General features: G+C 41.0%; 1 long non-coding RNA gene across 1 annotated transcript; it reads right to left on the minus strand.

Annotated features, from left to right (window-relative positions):
• Positions 1–4,770: 4,770 nt before the first annotated feature.
• Positions 4,771–13,796, minus strand: LOC136317345 (uncharacterized). Its single transcript, XR_010727856.1, has 3 exons — positions 12,254–13,796; positions 11,012–11,108; positions 4,771–6,274 (listed from the first exon to the last, which is right to left on the minus strand). It is a non-coding gene; the product is annotated as an uncharacterized lncRNA (long non-coding RNA).
• Between the last annotated feature and the right edge of the window lie 4,110 nt (positions 13,797–17,906).

Here is a 17,906-nt window from a genome sequence, read left to right on the forward strand (position 1 = left end):
TCTACTCCAACCCTCCCAGTGCCGACACGGCTTTGGTCTGTCTCAGCATGCTTGCAACTAGTTGTATTAAATAAAATTTCCTTTTGGAACACACCAGCCTTGTGTTTTTGGTTCGGCTCTCCTACTTCCCACCCATAGACTCAGGAAGGGATTTAGTCTGTCAGCTATCTCATATGGGACAAAGCACTCCGCTGGAGTTCTCTCCAGGTCTGACCTAGTCAGGGGTTTATACTGCCCTACCAGTTGCCAGCAGAGACTAACAATAGGCTTTCCCCACTCTGGACACTCCAGCTTCAACATTTCAATATGACAAAATTCTTACCAATGGAATTTTGGTGGAAATGATATGTGCTTGTTCACAAAACCTACTGTGTGCACTCTCCCTTACTGTTTTCTACTTTTGTGTACTGAAGTTGTTACCAGTGGAAATGTAGTTCTTCTATAAAGTCATAGAAAAGAATTTTACAGTACTCACATTTGGTAAAGACTAGACTTTCACAGTAAGATTTATTTGAGGTTAAAAAAAAATGTTGCCCATAAATTTCCAGTGTCTCATTTCCATTTGTCCTGCTCAAGAAAAAGTCCAGTCTCATCTTCATTATAAAATATAAAGGCCCAGTATAAAGACCAAAGTCCAGATATTTCGCACCATGGATTGGCCCATGTCAAAGCTTAGTCCACTCCAGGCACTACTCAGTCCACATTTGGGAGACCACACAGCTCCCAGCCCATAGGCAGCTGCCATGCAAGCCCATGCAGCATAGAACAAATGAGGCAAGTGAGTATTTCCAACCAAAGGCAAAGAGAAGGGCCAGATTTTTCTTAGGTCCATGTTTATATTTTAAGGCTGGGAAGGGATAGCTTTTCTTTAAGCCAACCAATCAGTTTCTTTAAAATTTCACAAGTTTGCATTAGTTCCTCCCACTAATCCATCAGATCCTTTTTCTAGGGTAGACTGACACAACTCGATTGCTGCCATCTTTGTTTCCAATATGCAAGCAGAGAAGCATCTCCCCCCACAATCTGGGTATGAATTGCTTTTGCCTTAAGAAGTTGGAGAGACCAGTTTTTCCCCCCTATATGGGGGAGGGAGGGAATGCTAATCCCTTTAGCAGGGTAATCTCTTGGAGTCCTAGTACATGGAATGCTGAAACTTCCCACTGAAACAGGCTTTCCAGTTTTGTGAAATTTAATGTCTAATTATCTTTGTTCCCTTTATTAATATCTAGCTTAGTTATATTAACTGAATTGCCACTGTGAAAACCATGTGTTGAAGACAGCAGTTCAATCATTAGCTTTGATCTCTGAATGTATCACAGAGCAAGCCCTCATCCTACTACCACCAGCCTGCTTGGAACTCTTGCATCGGACAGTTATATGAAAAAAAAAACAAACCTCTTATTCTTAGACAAGCTAAACCTCTTTTAAATGGGTCGATTATTTTTAAGGCTCTCCTAGATAAGTTTAAAGTTTCTCTTCAGGCACTCCCAAAGACTGGCTGACACCTGCCCGCAAAAGCAAAGAGTTCTGGAAAGCAAAGAGCTCTGCTCTGCACTTGTCTCAGTCGACCAGCTCACTGTGGAAACCTGGAAAGCAAAGTATTTTACTCTGCACCTTCATGAAAAAACACGACCTCTATAAACCAGACCCCAGCAGGAGTTCAGGGAGCCATATCCTTCATTTGTGTGTACTCCCTTGATGCATCAAACTCCCCCTCTTTCTCGTTTCTTGTCGCGTCCCACACTACAAGTCTATTCTAGGGTCTTGGGCGGGAAATGGTAAGAAATTGAATGGAAGACAGACAGTGACTTAAAGATATATACAGGATGGGTTCAGGAGGATGCCACAGCTCATTGCCAACAGTCACTACTGTTCGAGCTGCAAAAACATGGCCACCCCTAGAAAACATCATTCTTTATTCTTTTGGGTAAGGTGGGCCATTAGCAATTCAATGACGTTTCCAAGGCAACCCAAGAAAACCACCAGGTGCAGAAAAACACCCACTAATACTTAACATACACACCTTAGTAACTTCCCTCCAGTCCCTTCAGGGAAACATGGGCATGCAGGAAGTGTACTGGAGCACAGCCCTTTGTTAACTTAATTAGGCAGGTGAGGTGGGGGGTTGGGCCTAACACCACTGTTCCCTAAATATACAAAGGGGACAAAATACCCTGTTGGCTTATTTTTCAGTCTCCAACACTTTCCTTCTATTTAGTTTTCAGTAAACCCCTTCTTTTGAATCTGATGTCTATCTTGAAGGGTGGCCAAGAACCCTTTTGTCAGTGACATTCTAGTAAGTAAACTTTAATTCTATTTGTTACATATATGGCAAGCATGCAAAAAAACTGCTGAAGGCCTGACTTGTGGTGGCGCAGTGAATAAAGCGTCAACCTGGAAACGCTGAGGTTGCCGGTTCAAAACCCTGGGCTTGCCTGGTCAAGGCACATATGGGAGTTGATGCTTTCTGCTCCTCCCCCTTCTTTCTCTCTCTCTCTCTCTCTCTCTCTCTCTCTCTCTCTCTCTCTCTCTCTCTCCCCCCTCTCTATAATGAATAAATAAAATCTTTAAAACAAAAAGAAAAAAAAACTGCTGAACGTAACATCACATAGCCTGAAAATTAGCTTAGTACGGATTTCCTATATGTTGTACTCACTCATTTTCCCCAGATCTCTACTAATGCCCAGGCTGTTTTGTCTACTTAAGCCACCGTACCCCCACCCCGCCTTGGGTGGCTTATTTTGATGCCTTCTCTGGCTTACAGACCTAGGCTCTTCCTTGATCCTCAACTATACTTGCCCATCTTTCAGCTTCACCTGCCATTTTGGATAAGCCAAATCCATAACAAACCCCTTATGCCCCTTAGAAGCCTCAGGAAAAGGGAGGAAGTGGAGAAAATACTTAAAACTTTGCCAATGTTATTATCCCAATAAGTGTTCTAATCCTCTTTTTTTCCCACTTTTCTTGTAATCACCTTCTCCCTTTCCTTCAAAATTCTTCTATGGTAATTCAAACCCTATAAATTCATACCACCCCTTAGATTACTCTTACTCCACATACTCTTCTGCATCTTGAGCTACAATAACAGCTTGTTTTGGGGGAGGCTGGTAGGGAAGGGGGATATAGATAGTATGGCTAGTACTCTACCTTTCTTCTATTGTCCATTTGGTATTTATTGGTATCAGAAGAACAAATAGAAGAATTTGCTTTGTAACCCTAGGAGGGCGATAGTTCCGAGGAGAGAAGGAAAGCCAGATTCAAGGTGTTTTTTCTTAACCTGTATCTTGGATGGGTTTGAGTAGGTGTCCCCAAACTTTTTACATAGGGGGCCAGTTCACTGTACCTCAGACCATTGGAGGGCCAGACTATAAAAAAAAAACATGAACAAATCCCTATGCACACTGCACATATCTTATTTTAAAGTAAAAAAACAAACAAACAAACAAACAAAAAACGGGAACAAATACAATATTTAAAATAAAGAACAAGTAAATTTAAACCAACAAACTGACCAGTATTTCAATGGGAACTATGCTCCTCTCACTGACCACCAATGAAAGAGGTGCCCCTTTGGGGAAGTGCGGTGGGGGCCCGATAAATGGCCTCAGGGGGCCGCATGTGACCGTAGGCCATAGTTTGGGGACCCCTGGGTTTGAGCTCAGGTGTTTTGCAGGGGGTGAACACAATCATTTTAAGATGGGGAATATGAATGCTCTTTTAGAATCTGGGTGACAAAAACTGGTATGAAATTGCGTTAATATAATTCTATATGGAACCTCCCACTACTCTGGAACCCCAAGAAATGGTAGTAGATTGTAAGAATTAAGAGATAGCATCGCCTGACTTGTGGTGGCACAGTGGATAAAGTGTTGACCTGGAAATGCTGAGGTCGCCCGTTCAAAACCCTGGGCTTGCCTGGTCAAGGCACATATGGGAGTTGATGCTTCCAGCTCCTCCCCCCTTCTCTCTCTCTGTCTTTCTCTCCTCTCTCTCCCTCTCTGTCTCTCTCTCTCCCTCTCTCTCACTCCTCTCTAAAGATGAATAAATAAATTTAAAAAAAGACAACAGCCAATACAAAAATATAATAATAAAATAAAATATTAAAAAAAAGAGATAGCATCAATGGCACAGACTTAGATTCCACATGATGGACATCATGTTCAAGAGTTAACAGTGAAAGCCCCTTGGAACAGCTTTGCAGATAGCAGATATGGCTAAATGAGAAACGGGGTATGAGAGAGAAAACATGACAATCACTATGTAGTGACTGTTGTAAAAATATTAATTGCAAACACCATTGCCCCCTTCCCTGTACCTCCCCCTCACACTTTGGAGACTTGCAGTAAAGTTGGAAGAGATATTGGAGGTCCCTGTTAGTGAGTGGGGGTGGGAATGAGAACTACAGGTTTTTTATGTTAATAGATTGTGTATCCACAGACTGGTGAAGCCTAGAGGCAATTTGATTAACTATATGAATTTGAATTCCCTTATAGGTGCTCTGTAAATGTTCCTAGTTTTTTCTTATGTGTCTATTTTGAGTCTAAACTCAAGTTCATGGAGAACAGAGACAATGTATTTTATCTCTATGTTTTTGTTCTCTGAGACTTTAAAACTATGCTCTGTAAAAATACTTTGTTTCAATTTTACTCCCTCTCTTTTCTTTCTCAGACATCCTCTGATGGGCATAAATTTTCTACTGACCTTAACACCCAGCCCTTCTCTACCTTAATAATTTTATCCAAAGACAATAGCTTTTTTAGCATCCAAATATTAACATTTTATTTTTAATGTATATATTTATTGAGTCACAAAGTATGACTGCTTGCTTACTTGCTTTCATATCCAATAACTGGTATGCTCCACAATACATTCTATACTGAATCTGTATCATTTAGTATATTTCATTTACAACATCCAAGAAATTTTCATTTTCATTGTGAGCACTACTTAAATAACACATACTCTTTAAAATAATCTCATTCATATTATAATGACTACTTTGTCTTATCAAAACAAGTATACATACAGCAAGTATCACCAGATAATAGTTCTGTTTCAAACATAGACAACATTAATTGATATTAACTTCAGGCAAGCCATAACTTAAGCAAAACTTCAGGAGGTAAAGGTAATCGTTGTTTTGAAGTTGGTTTTTTGTTCCTCCTCTTTAAAATAATAAAAAGCAACAACACTGCTTATAATTCAGCCCGTTTACTTATGTTCTAATAGTCAGTACTTAAAAATCTCAGCTACATGTGCCATGTCTTTCTTTTTCTCATCTTCATGACAAATATTACAAGCCAAGAAATAAGCTACCACATTATAAGTCAGATACTAAACAAAATTCCTGTCTGTGTATTCAGCTGCTCACCACTGGTAAGTAAATGAGCATTACAGAACTTCTATTTTCTCACACTTACCACTAAATGAAAGGTTAAGAGTAAATAAAATATAGATGTAAAATATGTAATAGCTTTGCTTTCACTTTACAACGAACAACAACAAACAAACAAAAAGAAACCTACCACCAAGTTGCTTATAACCTATAATAAAACTGTAGGCAACTTTCAAACAATAAGTAGGTTAATCAACAGATCAGCTACAACATTAACTCTTGCTTTTATAATTAATTGTACAATTGTCTTTTTTTCCTTCTCTTTTCACTTCATGTTGTTTTGTAGTATATCATTTTGTTGCCCAAGGTTTTACTTCATATTATTTTACTTTTTATTTTTCATGTATAATTTCTTTATCTCTTCTAATTTCATGAAGTTTTTTTTTATTTTCTTGTCATATTATGTTACATTGCAAATGGTGCACTTCACATGTCAGTTTACTGCATTTTTAGGAAATAAGATCAGGAAAGCTATGAAATATATTTTTCTCCTGATCTCTTTGATATTCTTCTTGGGCTGTCTGGAGCTTGCGACCCTTCAGCCTCCACTTGTGGAAACAGTATGTCACAAAAGAGGTCATTACCAATGAGAAAATAATTACCAACACTATTATCAAGGCCACTGTGGAGGAGAGTGGAGCCTCCATTTGGGTGGCTTCTGCCTGTATGGTTGCATTCAGCTTATCAACATTCACATAGTCCTCAGAAGTCCAGAAGGTAGGCATGAATCCTAAATTGAAGGGTGATCTCATTGGAAGAAAAAGCAACAAGGAAACTGCTCCCCTCACAGCTTCCTAGTTTGAAGATAGCTGAAGAAGAGAGGACTTGGGTTCTCTGTTCAGGAAAACAGCAGCGATTTCCACTAGGTGGCCTCAGGAGCTGGTTTTGAAGAAAGTGGAGTCAATTTTACATTTATATACAGCTACTGAAGTTAAATTTTAAGAAGTTTTAAAACCCCAAGAGTGTATGCAGCATATACAAGACACGGACAGTTCACTGATTGAGTAGAGTATATTCATGATATTTGAATAGAGATTACCAGCAGAACCTTGTCTCCTTTTTCTTTGATGTTAGTGCTTACATCCTTTGGCAACAAGCACTTTCTTTAAAATCCAGTTAATGAAGAATTAAGCATTTGCTAGAATTATTGAAAATTGGAAACCTAGAAAAATAACCTAAGCCAGAATTGCATGTAGTTGGTAAGTATTTTAACTCTAGTTAAAGAACCATATTATCTGAAACCAAGGTAAAATAGTCATTTTTGGAAACACACCAACCCATGTAACCTGTGGCATACAATAGCACTGTACTGTTTTCAACCTCCAAAATAATTATATATACTACAATTGTTATTAATTTCTTAACAGGAGTCTGTCGCATAGCCCTTCCTGCAACAAGGAACGGACTGCCTGATCACAAATTAACTGTGCTATTAAGCACTTTACAGTTAAAATACACTCCTGTTTACTATAAATTGGCATACTGTTATTATTAAAAGAAGTAAATTAGCACTTTTCCTTAATCAGAAGCACATATGCTACCACAATATGTTAATTCCCAGAAGAGGCTGGATTTTAGAGAAGTTTTAGGGCAGGAAATATGGTGCACTGTGCTAAAAAGAGAAGATAGCATATTTAAGGGTACACAGCTGGGAAATAAAATAATATTTCAAAATTAAATAAAGAAAAATGCAGCTTCTGATAGTATCTTTATGAGTATATAAGGGTTATATTTTACTCACATCCAAAGATTTCAATGACCACACCATTATGTAAATCTCTTTTAATAAAATGGCAGAAAATTGAACACACAAATGAGAAGGTAAGTTCATCTTTTGAGAGGGAAGCTGGGGTTCTATTTTATTGCATTTCAACAGCCCCTACATCGTAGCTCCTGCTTTTAAAGTGACCCATGTATTATGTTAAAACAAGCCAGACAAAATGGAAAGCTTGCATTTCTCTTCCCTTGGCTTTGCAATACTAGAGGACAGAGACGTATTAAGGCACTCTGCATGTTCTTCCCCCCAAAAGGCCGGATTATTGCTTAGAGAACATCACCCCCCTCCCAGATCTGTTTTCTGGCTTCATTAAAGAAACCTGTACAGTTGGAGATATATTTCCAATGCCAATCAAGTCATGGATTAAAGCTTCAGGGTGAAGTACTTGTCTGAATCAGAGAGCTGCTGTTGAGCAACCAAAGAAAGTAGTGTGCTTTGGCAAACTCCTTTTCAAAACCTTTGAAATCTATCCCCATTCATTAATCAGAGCAGCCTTGGCATTGATGGAAGCAGATCTATTGACTGTGCAGTCTAGATTGTGTCCAAGAGCCAGTCTCATCTTTGCTGTTCAATAGACCATGGAAATCATCTCATGGCAACGGACTTTGGCTCCATCAGGACACTACAACTCACAAAAGAATTTCTGTCATTGATTGTTCTGTGCCGGGGCCAAACTTATGGGATAGAGGTTTCTAAAACAAGGCCAACTCTTCTTCATGTATAATATCTTCACATAAAATAATAAACTTATTAAGAATACATATTTTTCTCAGGAAAAAAAACCTCCCCCCATTCACCTTTGTCCTCTAAAACTGGAATATTATTAATGTAATGGGAATAGTCCACAGAAGGAAAATAAACCCAGAATGCCCCTTCTCTTCCATGCCATTTTTAAATCACATGAATGAACAATTATTTACATCAGAAGGGGCTTTCACAATTAGGTATACAAATCATTCACTAAAAGTACAGATTTGGTTTGAATAACAGGACATACAATGAAGGTTTAAATGAGGTAATTAATCATTTCATTATGTCTATGCAATGTCCTGTCCCATTTCCTCTGTTTAGCTAAATTTAAGCTCTAAGGAGAAATTCCAGGGGACAAGGAATGAGGGTGGGGGTGGAGTAATTGAAGGTCTCAGATAAAATCATTCTTATGTCAATTCTAGGCACTTATTGAGTTCAAGTAATTTCAACAAAAATTCATCAAACTAAAGTGTGTGTGTGTGAGAGAGAAAGAGAAAGAGAGAGAGAGAGAGAGAGAGAGAGAGAGTGTGTGTGTGGTGCATACAGAGGATACAGAGGGGAAGGATTAAGTTACAGATACATGAAAGGCCTCCAGCCTCCTTGCTTCAGAACCCTGCCTCAAGTACCATCATGAAAATGAGTCCTATAAGTGTCATATTCATATGTTCAAGTCTATTAGCTTGTTCTTTTTTCATTTGTGAAATCTATCATCTGAAGTTTCCAGGAACTTTGTAAAAACAACTCAAATTGATCACTTATCACTGACTCTAAGGATATATTGTGGTCTTCACTTTCTCCTGTCATACCCTTATTCTATTTCTTATGACCCATCCCCAAAGAAAAATCTCTCCCATACTGTTCATGGATTTTACTTCAGTAAACATGCAAGAAAAAAAAAAAAAGAACAGAAATCGAGACTCTATGACAGGGGTTGGGAACCTTTTTGGCTGAGATAGCCATGAACACCACATATTCTAAAATGTAATTCCGTGAGAACCATACAACGACCTGTGTACGTTACACATTATCCAATAAAAATTTGGTGTTGTCCCGGAGGACAGCTGTGATTGGCCCCAGCCACCTGCAACCATGAACATGAGCAATAGGAAATAAATGGATTGTAATACATTAGAATGTTTTATTTTATTTTATTTTATTTTGGTTTTTTTTTTATATTCTTCTGAAGCTGGAACCGGGGAGAGACAGTCAGACCAGACTCCTGCATGCGCCCCACAGGGATCCACCCGGCACGCCCACCAGGGGGCGTCGCTCTGTCGCGACCAGAGCCACTCCAGCGCCTGGGGCAGAGGCCAAGGAGCCATCCCCAGCGCCCGGGCCATCCCCGCTCCAATGGAGCCTTGGCTGCGGGAGGGGAAGAGAGAGACAGAGAGGAAGGGGGGGTGGAGAAGCAAATGGGCGCCTCTCCTACGTGCCCTGGCCGGGAATCAAACCCGGGTCCTCCGCACGCCAGGCCGACGCTCCACCGCGGAGCCAACCAGCCAGGGCCCATTAGAATGTTTTATATTTTTAACGTTATTATTTTTTTATTAAAGATTTGTCTGCGAGCCAGATGCAACCATCAAAAGAGCCACATCTGGCTCGCGAGCCATAGGTTCCCAACCCCTGCTCTATGACCTCAAACTTTCATTTTGATATAAGAGTAATTAGTGGTTATTGTATGTGTATGTTTTACTTTAGTATGTGTATGTTATACTTGAGTATAAGTATACTTGAGTATAAGTATACTTGAGTATAAGTATACTTTAGTATAAGTATACTTTAATATAAGTGGTAATAAAAAAAGTCTTGCATCGAACCTGAATCTAAAAAATTTTCAAATGGCAACAGTATGAAAACAAAACATAAAATACAGCTACTCTTAAAGCAGATTAGCAATAAAGCAGTAAGTCCCAGTCAAATATTCTAGGCCACAGTTCCCAAAACAGGGTTGCTAAGGAGGGGCTGGCACCAGCACACTACTTACTTTGGTAGTCTGATGCTCAGCTATTCTCCACTTAAAGCCACTAGAAAGGAAGATGAGGCAGCCATGGTTGCATTGCAGATATAGACATGCATAGGGACCATCTTTGAAAGCCGCACATTGAAAATTACTGTCGGCCCTCGCCGGTTGGCTCAGCAGTAGAGCGTAGGCCTGGCGTGCGGGAGTCCCGGGTTCGATTCCCAGTCAGGGCACACAGGAGAAGCGCCCATCTGCTTCTCCACCCCTCCCCCTCTCCTTCCTTTCTGTCTCTCTCTCCCTGGTGGGCATGCCGGGTGGATCCCAGTGGGGTGCATGCGGGAGTCTGACTGCCTTCCCGTTTCCAGCTTCGGAAAAATGAAAAAAAAAAAAAAAGAAAATTACTGTCACCTCTTTATTTTCCCACAACAATCTGTACATCTATTTCCTTGGCTGAGCCTAGATATATGGCTTTAACAGATTAATTCCCTCCCACCACCCAAAATTAGGGTTGTTGGCTGATATACATTGACTTTCATTTTAATCTGTCTGGTGGAAGGAATCAAATGAAAAAGTAATCTATTAAGTGACATAGACAATATGAAGTCATGGCTGACACCTTAAGCTCTACCACACAATTTAGCTTCTGGTTGAATCGTGTGTGTGTGTGTGTGTGTGTGTGTGTGTGTGTGTGTGTGTCTTATGAACGCAGAGCCTTGCATCTCTGACTAACATAAACCTTACTTTATACAGTAGAAACTGAGGTGGGATAGTGAGTCTATCATCATAATGGTTCTCTGTCTGCTCCATCAGACCATGTTGCTGAATTGTCATTTCCTGTTTGAATCCCATCTTAGGTCCTGCTAATGGTTGGGGTCTTAATATTTACTTGTTGATGGAAATGGAGGTGGTGGTACTGTGAGAAGGAAATTATTACCACTCCCAAATCAGGGCAGTTGACAATGCATTGCTAGCAGGGATAGAATAAGATATTTGCTTTCAAGATAGAAGCACTACCTTGCCCTAGCCCAGTGAAGGTAATGGGGAGGGGGAAACAGTCTAGGTAGGACTCAAAAGGAGCGAAGAGCTGGGGGCTTATACTCTTCCCAGGATCCACCCTTCCCCAGGATACCTGAGGTCCAATGCAGAAGGCCCAGCCTCAGGGCGTTATTCTCTCCTTCAGGCTTCCATCTTCCAGGCCATTCAGCTGGTTGGTGCAGCTGTTACTGCTGTCAGAGGGAGATGTCAGATAAACAAGTGGAATGAATAGGGGCTATCCTCTGCCTAGGCCAGTACTAGGGCCTGCTCTACCCCACCTACCCTTTCCTTCACTCCCCAACTCCTCCCTCAATGTAGTATGAAACCTTTGTGTTTCAAAAGCATTTTCAGCTTTGGGCTGAGGGATCATTGCCCCTAGGCTCCTGGAGGGTAAGCTTCCAGCTTGCTTTCCTTTCCAGACAGGGGTTGGTCTTTCAGCTGTTGCCTTAAAGACTGTGTTGGGGTAGAGGGCCCTCGTGAATTGAGATTGGAGGCTTGGCATCGGCGTCCTTGGCACCGGTTTGATGACTGAGAATTCCAGGCGGTATCCCCGCCCACCACCACACACACACTGCCACTCCTTCCCTCCCAATTCGTTCCCACTCTCTCGTCCCTTCTCCCTCCCTCTCCCTTTCTCCCAGTGATCCCAGAGCAGATACTTCTTGGGGAGGGGTGGCCAGGGAGGGCCCAGGAATCCGATTGGACATCTGCCCAATTAGAAGGAGCCAGCAGCACCAGGGTAGGGCCCTTGGATCCCAGCTCTGTCCACAGCTGCTGCTGGAAACGCACACGGATGCCAAGGGGTGAGTGCCCAGGGGTGAGCGCCCCATCCCGCCCCTATAGGTCCGTCCCATCCCCGTTCTCCAGGAGGCCTCTGCTCCACAGAGTGGGCTCCGTCACGGTGCCTCAAGTCTGTAGCTCTCCGCACAGGTGCGCCACGCTTTCTGCCATTGTTCCAGCTGCATTACTAGATGCAATCGGCGGGAGCCTGAGCCTGGTTCTTACAAATGGGGAAACTGAAGTTAAGCGAGGTTAAGAAAGCCTCCCCGCTCAAGGTTACGCTTCAAGGTTAAAGCTGGGCTGGAGAGAAACCCTCGGTTTTTGGACCCCGGTACACCGCACTTTTCCCATCTGGAGTCCAACGCTGCCTTCCCAAAGCCTCGCGCTCAGCAGTACCCACACGTACAAACCTCGTCGGTCCTTACAAGTGTTTCTTCACGCATAGCGCTTGCTCTTTACCTCCGGAGCCCCTCCCCCCAGCCCAGCTCTGTTTGTCAGTGCCAGAGCCCCACCACCCACCCATCTTTTCAGCTAATGGAGGAGCGGACCTTCCTACCTGTGTGGTTCGAGTATTAGGCACGAAACTGGTCCCTTGATGATGACTCTAATCCAATGGTGTGGGGGAGGGGAGGATGCTAGCGGGGGACTGCTGCAGCTAGAAGAGAAGCTCACTGTTGGTTCTGTCGCCCTCAGCAACTGAGCGCAGCCTAGAACTGTTCAACTTTATTTAGGAGAAGGTGGTCACGTGAGCGCACCCAAGAAAGGAGAAACGTGGCGAATGAAATGAGGTCACGGCGTCCCAGCCTCCGCCCTGCCCCTCCCTTCCCACCACTGTTAGCCTGGAAGCCGCGCAACGACTTAAAGTGGGACAGAGGCTACAGATTTATTACAGGTTTTAGCCCATTAGTTGGTGGAGAGACCAGTGGAGATTCGGACAACAACCGACTGACCACCTCTAAGCTCTGGAGAGACGTGCTCCATCGGGGTGGCCTTAACAATGGGAACCCTGATGTAATTCATTGCTTTATTCCTGTGTCTAAAACGGTGCCTGACAGGGAGGGGACGCTGGATAACCGCTGCTTGGATTGGAGAGCATTTACAGTATAGGTGCCCACTGGCTGGGAGCTCTAGACAATATCCTTTGCCGTTCTTTAAGTCAACTACCCACATCTTTATTATCCTGTACTTCTCAGAACTTAACCAAGCCTCACCTAGTAGCTACTTTTTCTCTTCCTATTCCTCTCAACAGTGTACAATTCCTAGGGATTCTGTGCTAGAATGCTGAGATAAACATGATTGGTGAAATAAGACACCAGGTAATTTCTTAATGGTCCTAAAAACACTCTGTGTCCTCCTTTTTGTCCATCAGGCTAAGGGCTGAGACAGAGGCAGACCATCAAAATCAGAGCAGAGCTAGTATTCAAGGTCTTCAACATTTTCATCTTACAAGGGGACACCCACAACCCAAACCTCGTTTCTTACCCACCCAGCAGGTTTCACTAATGCTTATGTTGTAAGAAGGCTCCTAATTCATTTATCTAGATAGTCTCAAACTATTGTTCCTACAAAAGTGTAAGAAGAAGCCTCTAATTTAAGGAAAGAGATAGCTTTAGCAGATGAGCTTCCTCAATATAAAGGGTGAAAGATCTCCTTGTCAAAGAGTAGGAGATCCTCGGCTCTTTAATTGAGTGGTAATGAGGAGAATCTTAGCTCTTCTGTGTGAAATTGAGAAAATGCAGATTTGAGAGAGTAAAGAATTCCAAACTTAATTTTAATATCTATTACTGCCAAGGTCTAGCTCAGTGGTCCCCAACCTTTTTTTGGGCCACGGACCGGTTTAATGTCAGAATATATTTTCACAGACTGGCCTTTAGGGTGGGATGGATAAATGCACAAAATAAAATTATGTGACTGGCATAAAAACTGGTATTTTTAAATATAATTGTCGAACTTACAATATTCATTGGGCTAAGTTAAAGGAGGAATGAGCATGTCCTCATTATTCAGGCTGTATTTAAACTTGTTGTTCTGACAATGTTTCATGTCTGACATCAATATGTAATATGATAGGTTCAGGCTCGCTACCAATCATGAACCTACGACAATAAAAATAAACATTAATCCACTGTGTACTCGTATGCAACTTTATTAGAAGCGTCCTCTTAACATCGCACCAACAACATAACATGAGTAATATCCTCTCTGCCTCCAAACACTTTCCAATTGCTATGGTAACGATTAAACATGCCTTAAAAATAAGATAAAACACAAAAACAAATATAAAGTGCATGAAAAATACAACTCACCATTGTTATGAATATTGTAAGTTAAGGGTTATTTATTATAATGTTTTTATAGAATGAGAGATAGTAGCCTATCTCTCAACAACCATAACGCTAAATCAGTGGGAGCCCTGAGCTTGTTTCTCTGCAATGAGACGGCCCCATCTAGGGCTAATGGGAGACAATGACACCCGAAGTGTGTTGCTTATGTCCAGTCTATTCCGTAATTTTGTTTTGGTTGCTGTCACTGCAGAAAATTCCACTTCACACAAATAGGATGTCGGAAATGGCAACAGGGTTTTTAGTGCTTTTGTGGCTATCTTGGGGTATTCTACCATGACTTTAATCCAGAACACCTGCAGAGTTGTAGTCTCGAACATTTTTAAGGCCGCTGTCATTTGCGATCTCCAGTAGTTGATCCTCTTCTTGCATAGTCACTCTGGATTCACCTGGTTTGTTGACAAATGGATCGCAGATCCATTCCTTGGCAATTCATGGGTCTTTTGTGTTTTGGAAGTAGCGTTCAAACCCTTTTAAAAGCAAATACAGGTGATTGTGCACCAGCTGGGACAATGAAGGCTTGGGCTCAGTCTCTTCCAAAATTCCCGTGAATGTTTGAAACATGTCAAATATACCCCTGTTCACGCGTCATCCCCACAAGTCCAGTTTGGCTTTAAATGCAGCTACTTTATCTGCCAACTTGAAGACAGTTGTCATTTTCCCCTGAAGTGACCGATTGAGTTCATTGAGGAGGTTAAATATGTTGCACAAGTAAGCGAGTTTTGAGACCCATTCCTCGTTATTGAAATGTGCTGCTAGCGGTGACATTTTTTTCTGAGAAAAATCTCTGCAGCGGCTCTCATAATTCACACACTCTGGCCAGGGACCTCCCTCGGGATAACCATCTTATTTCTGTGTATAAAAGAAGGTGTCTGTGCTCTGCGTTCATTTCCTCACAAAGCTGCTCGAACAGGCACGAGTGAAGGGCATGTGCTTTGATGTGGTTAATAACTTTAACGACATCATTCAATATGCTGTTAAATTCCAGTGGTATATTTCGGCTAGCCAGCATTTCCCTGTGAATGACACAATGCGTAGACTCCCATTCAGGTGCAACCTCCTTAATCCGAATAGTTAAACCAGACATCCTTCCGGTCATGGCAGCAGCTCCATCTGTGCATATGCCGACACAAAAAGACCATTTCAGTTTTCCTGATATACAGTCATCCAGCGATTTAAATAGTTCTATGGCTGTGGTTTTAGTTGGCAATGATAGTGCACATAACATATTCTCATGAGCATCCTCTTGATAAAGATAACGCATGTAAACAAGTAGCATTGCCTTGTTGTCAATATGTGTAGATTCATCAACCTGGAGAGCGTACCATGGTGATTTATTAATCCTTTCCAATAATTGTGATTCAATGTCCTCTGATATTTCCTCAATGCTCCGTGTGATGGTGGTAGCTGAGAGAGACATCTGTGCTATCTTTTTAACCGCAGCCTCTCCTAGAAGTTCACGACAAATGTCTTGAGTGGCTGGAAGGATCAATTCTTCACCAATGGTGAATGGCTTCTTAGCCTTAGCAATGCGATTAGCCACCAAGTATGATGCTCTCAGTGCACTCACATTTATTGATGTAGTGGCCACCAGTAATTGTTTCTGTCCTTGTTCATGCTTTTTTCTTTCGAAATACTCAGAAGGCTTGTCTTTTAAAGTAAGATGCTTGGTCTCCAAGTGGCGAAGCAGTTTTGAAGGCTTCATTGCCTCATTACTTAGCCGGTCGCCACATATTATGCAGAGCAGCCTTGGTGCACGAGAATCACCAGTTGTGATAAATCCATACTTCAAGTAGGACTCCTGGTACTGCCTGTTAAATGAAGCCTTCTTTTTCTTCCAGGTCGTAGGTTCTTCTTCTGTCTCCTCACTGACCCTCTTCCACTTCACAAAAAAACTTTCGATGGAATTTTGTTTTTCACTCATTTTGCTAGTTTATGGGTTTAATTTTAGCAGCAATGTATCAAGCGACCGAGACAAGCATCAGGAGTGAGTCTTAGATGGATGTAACAGAGGGAATCTGGTCATTTTAAAAAAATAAAACATCATTCAGACTTAAATATAAATAAAACGGAAATGATGTAAGTTATTTATTTATTCTTTCTCTGTGGACTAGTACCAAATGGCCCACGGACCATTACCAGTCCATGGCCCGGGGGTTGGGGACGACTGGTCTAGCTGATGAGAATGCAGATATCCATAGCATTCCAAAGGTCATTTGATTTCACACATTTATAGCTTTTTGTCTGAAAGCCACCGTGGGTTCCTGCCACTTGTTCCTCAAACAAACATAAGTTTTCTGAGACTGCTGGAGGACCTCAGGTTTCAGAAGACATCCTATAAGGGACCCTAAAGTCCCTGGAGACATTGATGCAGTACTTAATGAACTTCACTTATGGAAAATTATTCTTGTTTCTTTGTTTCTATGAACCTGACGAAAGTGGATTGCATAGCTTCTACAATAGCCACTGGTAATGAACAGTAATGTTAAGAGAGGCAGAGGCCGGAGACCTTGTCTTAAATAAATTTCATGCTTCCAAAAAAAGGTATGACTATGACCTTTAGAAATTGACTTTAGAAGTAATTATACATGAAAAAATAACATGAATTAAAATCATGAGCCACAAAATGATATACTTCAAAACTTGAAGTGAAAAAAGAGAAGAATGACTATTGTGCAATTAATTCTAAAATCAAGAGTTAATGTTGAAGCTGATTTGTTAATCAACCTGTTCATTGTTTGAAAGTTGCCTATAGTTTTATTATAGGTTATAAGCAACTTGGTGGTAGGTTTCTTTCTTTTTTTTTTTGGTTGTTGTACAGCAGCGGTTCTCAACCTGTGGGTTGCAACCCCAGTGAGGTTGCCTAAAGCCATCGGAAAATACATAATGCGTATCAGGTATTTACATTCCGAATCATAACTGTAGCAAAATTACAGTTATGAGGTAGCCACCAAAATTATTTTTTGATTTGGAGTCACCACAACATGAGGAACTGTATTGTGGGGTCACGGCATTAGAAAGGTTGAGAACCACTGGTGTACAGTGAAAGCAAAGCTATAACATATTTTACATCTACATTTTGTTTACTATGTTTTTATTCTTATAGAATTTATTGAAGTGACATTGATTAATAAAATTTTATAGGTTTCTGGTGTATAATTCTATTATATAGTGAGTCCACCTGTGGGAATATATTTGAAGAAACTTGAAACACTGATTCAAAAAAATATATGCACCCATATGTTTATTGCAACATTATTTACATTAGTCAAAATTTCAAGCAGACCAAGTGTCCATCAGTAGATGAGTGTATATAAAAGATGTGGTGCATTTACAGAATAGAAAACTACACAGCTATAAAAAATATCTTGTTTTATAAAACAGCATGGATGGGTGGACCTGAAGAGTATTATGCTAAGTGAAATAAGCCAGTTAGAAAATGAAATATATATTTTATTTACTCTACTCTTAACCTTTGATTTGGTGGTGGGTGTGAGTAAATAGAAATTCTGCACTGCTTGTTTACTTACTAACGGTGGGCAGCTAACTACACAGACAGGAATTTTGTTTGGTATCAGACTTATAATGTGGTAGCTTATTTCTTGGCTTGTAATATTTGTCATGAAGATGAGAAAAAGAAAGACTCTGTAATCTTGGCACATGTAGCTGATATTTTAAGTACTGACTACAACAAAATAAGTAAATGTTTTGACTTGTAAGCAATGTGTTTTTTATTTGAAAGTGAGCGGAAAGAAGAAAACCGCTTCAAACAACCAATTACCCATCCCCCTAAATATTTGCTTAAGTTATGCTTGTCTGAAGTTAATGTAATTAATGTTGTCTATATTTGAAACAGAATTACTATAT

Source organism: Saccopteryx bilineata, chromosome X, assembly GCF_036850765.1.
Source record: "Saccopteryx bilineata isolate mSacBil1 chromosome X, mSacBil1_pri_phased_curated, whole genome shotgun sequence".
NCBI lineage: Eukaryota > Metazoa > Chordata > Mammalia > Chiroptera > Emballonuridae > Saccopteryx > Saccopteryx bilineata.